The sequence below is a fragment of the Anopheles maculipalpis genome (genome assembly GCF_943734695.1).
Source record: "Anopheles maculipalpis chromosome X unlocalized genomic scaffold, idAnoMacuDA_375_x X_unloc_57, whole genome shotgun sequence".
NCBI classification, from domain to species: Eukaryota; Metazoa; Arthropoda; class Insecta; order Diptera; family Culicidae; genus Anopheles; species Anopheles maculipalpis.
Window position 1 is genome coordinate 14,773 of NW_026060521.1, and position 7,728 is coordinate 22,500.

Sequence of the window (7,728 nt, forward strand, 5' to 3'; positions counted from 1 at the left end):
AGTCCCGAACTTAGAGATATTTTTGGTTTCTCACCAACCAATTCGACTTGCCTTCATCTCTTGTTAGGTTTATAATATCAATACTCGAACTTATATGCATGTTCAGGGACATCATTTTAACTTTCGGTTTGCGCACAAGTCCCGAACTTAGTGATATTTTTGGTTTCCGACCAACCAATTCGACTTGCCTTCATCTCTTGTTAGGTTTATAATATCAATACTCGAACTTATATGCATGTTCAGGGACATCATTTTAACTTTCGGTTTGCTCCCAAGTCCCGAACTTAGAGATATTTTTGGTTTCGGACCAACCAATTCGACTTGCCTTCATCTCTTGTTAGGTTTATAATATCAATACTCGAACTTATATGCATGTTCAGGGACATCATATTAACTTTCGGTTTGCGCACAAGTCCCGAACTTAGAGATATTTTTGGTTTCGGACCAACCAATTCGACTTGCCTTCATCTCTTGTTAGGTTTATAATATCAATACTCGAACTTATATGCATGTTCAGGGACATCATTTTAACTTTCGGTTTGTACCCAAGTCCCGAACTTAGAGATATTTTTGGTTTCTTACTTACCAATTCGACTTGCCTTCATCTCTTGTTAGGTTTATAATATCAATACTCGAACTTATGTGCATGTTCAGGGACATCATTTTAACTTTCGGTTTGTACCCAAGTCCCGAACTTAGTGATATTTTTGGTTTCTCACCAACCAATTCGACTTGCCTTCATCTCTTGTTAGGTTTATAATATCAATACTCGAACTTATATGCATGTTCAGGGACATCATATTAACTTTCGGTTTGTACCCAAGTCCCGAACTTAGTGATATTTTTGGTTTCCGACCAACCAATTCGACTTGCCTTCATCTCTTGTTAGGTTTATAATATCAATACTCGAACTTATATGCATGTTCAGGGACATCATTTTAACTTTCGGTTTGCACCCAAGTCCCGAACTTAGAGATATTTTTGGTTTCGGACCAACCAATTCGACTTGCCTTCATCTCTTGTTAGGTTTATAATATCAATACTCGAACTTATATGCATGTTCAGGGACATCATTTTAACTTTCGGTTTGCACCCAAGTCCCGAACTTAGAGATATTTTTGGTTTCTTATCAACCAATTCGACTTGCCTTCATCTCTTGTTAGGTTTATAATATCAATACTCGAACTTATATGCATGTTCAGGGACATCATTTTAACTTTCGGTTTGCACCCAAGTCCCGAACTTAGAGATATTTTTGGTTTCTCACCAACCAATTCGACTTGCCTTCATCTCTTGTTAGGTTTATAATATCAATACTCGAACTTATATGCATGTTCAGGGACATCATTTTAACTTTCGGTTTGCGCACAAGTCCCGAACTTAGTGATATTTTTGGTTTCCGACCAACCAATTCGACTTGCCTTCATCTCTTGTTAGGTTTATAATATCAATACTCGAACTTATATGCATGTTCAGGGACATCATTTTAACTTTCGGTTTGCTCCCAAGTCCCGAACTTAGAGATATTTTTGGTTTCGGACCAACCAATTCGACTTGCCTTCATCTCTTGTTAGGTTTATAATATCAATACTCGAACTTATATGCATGTTCAGGGACATCATATTAACTTTCGGTTTGCGCACAAGTCCCGAACTTAGAGATATTTTTGGTTTCGGACCAACCAATTCGACTTGCCTTCATCTCTTGTTAGGTTTATAATATCAATACTCGAACTTATATGCATGTTCAGGGACATCATTTTAACTTTCGGTTTGTACCCAAGTCCCGAACTTAGAGATATTTTTGGTTTCTTACTTACCAATTCGACTTGCCTTCATCTCTTGTTAGGTTTATAATATCAATACTCGAACTTATGTGCATGTTCAGGGACATCATTTTAACTTTCGGTTTGTACCCAAGTCCCGAACTTAGTGATATTTTTGGTTTCTCACCAACCAATTCGACTTGCCTTCATCTCTTGTTAGGTTTATAATATCAATACTCGAACTTATATGCATGTTCAGGGACATCATATTAACTTTCGGTTTGTACCCAAGTCCCGAACTTAGTGATATTTTTGGTTTCCGACCAACCAATTCGACTTGCCTTCATCTCTTGTTAGGTTAGCAAAATTTTTAATGCAATAACATGTATTTTGTGAGTTTATGTCCGAGGGATTTAAGTACCGGACTTAGAGAAATTTTTGAAGTCCAAACATTCAATTTGGACTCCATACTCCATTGCTCCTCTAAGAGGTACCTAGTACCCCGTAGCGAAGCAACCGTCACGTTTGAACTTTCCACTAGGAGGTGCAGCCATCACTCGACATGTTAATCATTATCACCCCATACTACTCTCTATATCCGGATACGGCGCTAACCCGATTGCTTGCCCCGACAGCAATCGACCCACTCGTAAGCGGGTTACCCGTAGGTAAGTCAACGATGCGTATTGCCCCCTTCAAGCAAACCGATCATCACTCCGTGGAGGAGTAATGACGGACCCGTACCGGTATCAACTGCATATGATCAACATTCTTATGAACCCACACACTCTTCGCTTATATGCTCAGTAACATTTGAATTCTCTCTCTGTCTTTCGTTTTCCAACTCATTCATCGTGCATACTGAACACACCCGGAAAGGTGCGACAGTACACACGAATACACCACCAAGCATGGGTCGCCTGAGAGGATCGATGCGAACGCATCTCTACAACTCGCAGCTCCCAGCCTGAAGTCCCGTCGTTTGCGGGCGGTCGGTAGGCATCGAAACTAGTCAAGTCCACGGTCGGCGAGGTCAGCTGCCACCAGTGTTCCCTATGGTCAGGTACTAACACGTGCGGTGCGACCCTGCGCGATGCGGCCAAGTCTAGAAGCGGGGATGAGGCGCCAGGCTGCGAGGCAGCGCCAGCGTATCTCGGAGGGTTGTTAGGCCCGCTAGCTTACGATTGCCTATGGGGGTTTGAAGCGCTATCAGCTCGGATTGGTTACGACCTTAGAGGCGTTCAGGCATAATCCAGCGGACGTAGCGTCATACCAAAGTCCGGTCGAACTAGTATTGAGCCAGTGGTCCGTACCTGTGGTTCCTCTCGTACTGCACAGGAATTCCGTTAAGATAGCACAAATGCACACACCAGTAGGGTAAAACTAACCTGTCTCACGACGGTCTAAACCCAGCTCACGTTCCCTTGAAAGGGTGAACAATCCTACGCTTTGGGAATTTTGCTTCACAATGATAGGAAGAGCCGACATCGAAGGATCAAAAAGTCACGTCGCTATGAACGCTTGGCGACCACAAGCCAGTTATCCCTGTAGTGGCGTTTGACATCTCGAGGCGAACGGACGTGCTCCCGTACAGCTCCGCGTTGGCGACAAAAATTTGGTGTAAAAAGTGATAAATGCGTGTGAATTCCAGCGATAAACGATAAAAGACGTTGCTTTAAGTGTTTGCAAAGCGAAAGAACGCTATTGGAACACGATTTAGTGAGGCAAACAAGTGCGCAAAGTGCCCCCATACACTTTGTATGGGGAACCTCAAAGCCTCAAAACGGCAAAAGTGAGCGAAAAAATCGCAAAAAAAAGTGGACGCTAGTGCGCATAAGTGCGATTAAATTCGTTTTCCAGCACCGGAGAGTGGATTTCTTGTGAAAAAAGGCGGAAAACAACCAGTGAACCGGCGAGTGAAAAGCGCGCATCGAGTGGCGTCGTGTGTGTCGTGGCGTGTGTATGTGCGTCATCCATCACACGAAGCGTTTATAGCCGAGACACCGACCAGCGCCATCTCTTGCATTTCGTGGGAGCTTTCGCTGGTGGCGCCACCCGCGGACAGTAGTGGAACCGCACATCCAAGACACGCACCACCTCTCCCTGACGACAGCAGCACCACCAGCGGCCGGTGACGGCACTGCTTAGTCGGGACACCCAAGGCGTTACGGGGCGTTACGGTCCCAAAAGTGCGGATTGCATAGTTCTCCGGCGCTTATCGCACAGGGACCGGGAACGGTGAAACGGGAGACTTCAACGCGACGGCAGACCACTAACCGGATTTTCGAACGGATTTTGGAAACAACCACGGAAATTTCGATGGAGGGGCGGGTGCTACGCTCCGGTTCGCGAATGAGATCCACTCCCGGGGGATGGTCGGCCAACCCTTCCCCACCTCCTTCCCCAGTGTCACCACGGTCGGAGGGATCAGTGGAGGCAGTAGTATTGTCGGAGGACGAAGAGGACGCTGAGTTCTCCGATGCCTTCGTCCTGGAGCAGACGGTGGTGGCGTTGGAGGCAGCGGTACCGGAGGCACCTGCACCTACGCCAGCATCTACATCGGCGAACCCTGAGGGCGAGGATACGTCCGTGTTGGCGCTTCAGCACAAGATGCTGGAAAGCCTGGTGAAGCAGGTGGAGACGCTGACAGAACAGCTGCGTCTCAGCCGAGAGCGCGAGGTGGCTCTGCAATGCACGCTGGAGGCACTGCAGGAGGGCATGCGCTCTCTGACTGCTCTGCATGCGTCGGTGCAGCCTGGTGGCCAGGGCAGCGCTCGTACAAAGCGCAGCCGCAATCAGCGTAGCCAGGCTAAGCGGAGGTCGCAGCAGCAGCGGCAGCAGCAGCAGCAGCAGCAGCAGCAGCAGCAACAGCAGCAGCAGCAGCAGCAGCAGCAGCAGCAGCAGCAGCAGCAGCAGCAGCAGCAGCAGCAGCAGCAGCAGCAGCAGCAGCAGCAGTGTAGCCAGCAGCAGCAGCAGCCGCAGCAGCAGCAGCAGCAGCAGCAGCAGCAGTGTAGCCAGCAGCAGCAGCAGCAGCAGCAGCAGCAGCAGCAGCGCCAGCAGCAGCAGCAGCAGCAGCAGCAGCAGCCACAGCAACAGCTGCTCTGGACGACGGTGGTGAAAGGCCGCTCGTCCAAGCGGCAATGCCACCTGCCGCAGCAGCAGCAGCAGCAGCAACAGCAGCAGCGAGGCGAACGTTACGTGCCACCGCAGCTTCGCACATTGCAGCAGCAGCAGCAGCAGCGTCAGCAGCAGCAGCAGCAGCAGCGTCAGCAGCAGCCGAAGACTACGTCAGGACCGTCGATTCGGCAAGCGCGAAGCCGTCCCGACGCCATCGAGGTGACCCCAGGGGAGGGACAGACCTGGACAGAGGTCTACCGGGCCGTGCGCTCGTCGGCAGAGTTGGCCCACCTCAGCGAGGTCCTGGGAGTCGGACGACGAACTACCCGCTCGCGACTTGTGATGGACCTGCCGGAGGGGGCGAACTCGGGGGAGATCTTCTCCGCCGTAAAGGCGTTCTGCGACGCAGCGACCCCCGCGATTCGCTGTCGATTGATCACAGAAAGGGCTGCACTTCGCGTTGATTATATCGACCCTTTAGCGCTGGCGACAGAGGTGGCGGAGGCACTTTCGGCCCTTGCAGGCGAGACCATCTGCGAGGAGGAGGTGCGCCTGATGGAGAACTACAACGGGACGCAGGTGGCGCGCGTTCGGGTGCCGGAGAGGATGGCAGAGAAGCTGGTGGGCAAGCGCGTCAAGGTGAGCTTCACCTTGTGCCCGGTCAGCCGAGTACTGCAGACGACCGAACGGCAGCCGAGATGCTTCCGTTGTCTGGAGATCGGCCACCGGAGGGCGAAGTGCAGGAGCGAGGCCGACCGCACGGACGCCTGCATTCGCTGCGGGAAGCCGGGTCATCGGGCGATGCACTGCCAGGAGGATCCGTGTTGCGCCAGGTGCAAGGGTCCTCACCCGGTGGGCCATCCGACCTGCCGGCAACACTGAAGGTCCTACAGATCAACCTTGGGCGGAGCCGGTCAGCACAGGACCTGATGCTGCAGACGGCTAGGGAGCTTGGAGTGCAGGTCGTGCTTGCTTGCGAGCTCTACCGGCCACCAAGATCCAACCCGAGATGGGCATATGATGAAGCGGAAAGCGTAGCGGTGATTGCCACTGGCTCCTTCCCCATCCAGCGACTATGGGGATCGTCGTCGCCAGGGCTAGTTGTAGCCACCATTGCAGGCATAACATTCGCCAGCTGCTACGCTTCGCCCAACAACACCAGCGGGGCCGACTTTGTCAGCTACCTTGAGGCGGTGGAGATGTCGCTGATCGGACACGCGACGGTAGTCCTTGCCGGGGACTTCAACGCGTGGAGCCAGGACTGGGGTAGTGCCCGTACGTCACGGAGGGGAGAAGACCTGAAGAGCGTCGTAGACCATTTGGGGCTCCGGACGCTTAACAGCGGTAACGTACCCACGTTCAAGGGTAACGGCGTGGCACGACCAAGCATAGTGGATGTAACCTTCTCCAGCCACACTATTGCGCGCCCCGATTCCTGGCGGGTAAGTCCGCGGTTCTCCGACAGCGACCACTCCTACCTGGAGTTTCAGGTGGGTCTTCCGGGAGATGGCATGCAACACCACCGTAGGCAACGACATCAGCCGCCGAACAACAACATCGGCACGGCCAGGCATGCCGGTACCCGGTGGAAAACTGCGCAGTTTGACAGCTCCTGCTTCGCCACCGCCCTTTCCATCGGACGGTTCGAGCTGGCGCAGACACCGGAAGACCTGGTCGGCGGGCTTACTGCAGCGTGCGACGGCACAATGGAGCGGGTGCATGGGGCGACCTTCCACCAAGCGCCGAGGATGTACTGGTGGACACCCGAGATCGACCGGCTGAGGGAGGAGTGCGAAGCTGCAGAACGGCGACGTCGCAGCGCCCCGCCTGATGAGCGCCTCGCGCTGACCGCCCAGCTCCTGAGCTCGCGGAGGATGCTGGCGAGCGAGATCCAGCGCAGCAAGGATCGCTGCATGCAGGAGCTCATTGACGGGGTGGAGAACGATGTATTCGGGCTCGGGTACAAGATGGTGCTGGCCAAGCTGCGCAGTCGCGCACCACCTGAAACCGACCGAGCAGTACTCCAGCCGATCGTTGACGCACTTTTCCCGACGCACCCTCCGTTCGATTGGCCTACCATCGCAGCCGAGGGCGACACGGAGGAGGTCCGGCCGGTCACGCAGGACGAGGTGTTGGCCGTTGCAGCCAGGATGGCATCGTCCAAGGCGCCAGGACTCGACGGCATCCCCAACGCGGCGGTGAAGACCGCGATCCGAGAGCACCCGGAGGTCTTCACCCGGGTGTTCAACGACCTGTTGCGGCGGGGAGAGTTTCCGACGCCATGGAAGGCGGCGCGGCTGGTGCTAATCCCGAAGCCAGGCAAACCCCCTGGCGAGCCATCGTCGTGGCGGCCGCTGCTGATGCTGGGTGCAGTCCCGAAGGTGTTCGAGCGGATTATCCTCGACCGCCTGAACGAGCACCTGGAGGACAGCAGTGCACCCCGCTTGTCGCCCGAGCAGTATGGTTTTCGCCGCGGACGATCGACGGTGCAGGCCATCCAGCGGGTCGTCGAGCGAGGCCTGTACGCGAGGACGTTCCACCGCACCAATGGCAGAGACCCTCGCTGCCTGATGGTGGCATCTCTGGACGTGCGGAACGCCTTTAACTCGGCCAGCTGGACGGCGATTGCAGCAGCTCTCCAGCGGATGAGCGTACCGTCAGCGCTCCAGCGAGTCTTGCGCAGCTACTTCTCGGGACGGGAGCTGCTTTTCGAGACCGCCGAGGGACCAGTTCGCAGGACAGTCACGGCAGGCGTACCACAGGGCTCTATACTAGGGCCGACCCTGTGGAACGTCATGTATGATGGTGTGCTGCGGCTGACGCTGCCGGACGGTGCGGAAGCGATC